General features: G+C 45.0%; 1 non-coding gene across 1 annotated transcript; it reads left to right on the top strand.

The window, feature by feature from the left end:
* The first annotated feature begins 483 nt into the window (after positions 1-483).
* On the top strand, positions 484-590 carry LOC141669513 (small nucleolar RNA R71). The gene has a single exon (XR_012553792.1). It is a non-coding gene; the product is annotated as a small nucleolar RNA R71 (small nucleolar RNA).
* The last annotated feature ends 453 nt before the right edge of the window (positions 591-1,043 follow it).

Below are 1,043 nucleotides of genomic sequence, written 5' to 3'. Positions count from 1 at the left end.
CCTTGCTGATATGGTTGCTGAATAGCATTCTGATTATTACCCCAGCTGAAATTTGGATGATTTCTGTTGTTATGATGATAAGTAGCTGGCACAGGCTGCTGCGATCGCTGGTAATTGTTCACATAATGAACAGATTCATCAACAAGAGAACACTGATCCGTAGCATGAGAACCTGCACAAAGCTCACAGACCATAGCTATCTGATTGACCCCATAGGTGGCTAGAGAATCGACCTTCATAAATAGCGCATGAAGCTGTGCTGCAATAGCTGTAGCTGCATCGACTTCCAGAATACTTGCTACCTTCCCAGGCATCATCCTCTGAGTTGGGTTTTAATGCTCATTTGCAGCCATGGTCTCAATAAGATTATAAGTCTCAGTATAGCTTTTGGCCCACAAGGCACCTCCAGCTGCTGCATCGAGCATGGGCCGAGATTGGGCCCCCAAACCATTATAGAAACCAGTGATCACCATCCAATCTGGCATTCCATGATGTGGACACTTTCTCAACATCTCCTTGTAGCTCTCCCAAGCTTCGCACATAGATTCTGTAGGTTGCTGCGCAAACTGAGTAAGAGCACTCCTTATAGCAGCAGTCTTCGCCATTGGATAAAACTTTACCAGAAACTTTTGTGCAAGATCTTGCCAAGTAGTGATAGACCTAGCTGGTTCAGAATGCAACCAGTCCTTAGCTTTATCCCTCAGAGAGAATGGGAAAAGCCTCAGCTTGATAGCCTCATCAGTCACACCATTATATTTGAAAGTATTGCAGATCTCGACAAAATTCCTTATGTGCATGTTGGGGTCTTCGGTCGCAGCTCCTCCGAAGGAAACAGAATTCTGCACCATCTGAATAGTGCCCGGCTTGATTTCAAATGTGTTAGCCTGAATAGCCGGATGAAGGATGCTTGACTGAATGTCATCAATTTTGGGCCGAGAAAAGTCCATAAGAGCTGGATCTACCGGAACTATACGATCACCCATGAATACTGGCTCTTTCTGCTCACTTCCTGAATCCGAATCTTCAAAATCTATCTTCTCCAG

Source organism: Apium graveolens, chromosome 6, assembly GCF_009905375.1.
Source record: "Apium graveolens cultivar Ventura chromosome 6, ASM990537v1, whole genome shotgun sequence".
Taxonomy (NCBI): domain Eukaryota; kingdom Viridiplantae; phylum Streptophyta; class Magnoliopsida; order Apiales; family Apiaceae; genus Apium; species Apium graveolens.
The sequence above is the reverse complement of the archived record's forward strand: the minus strand, read 5'-3'. Positions and strand labels throughout refer to the sequence as shown.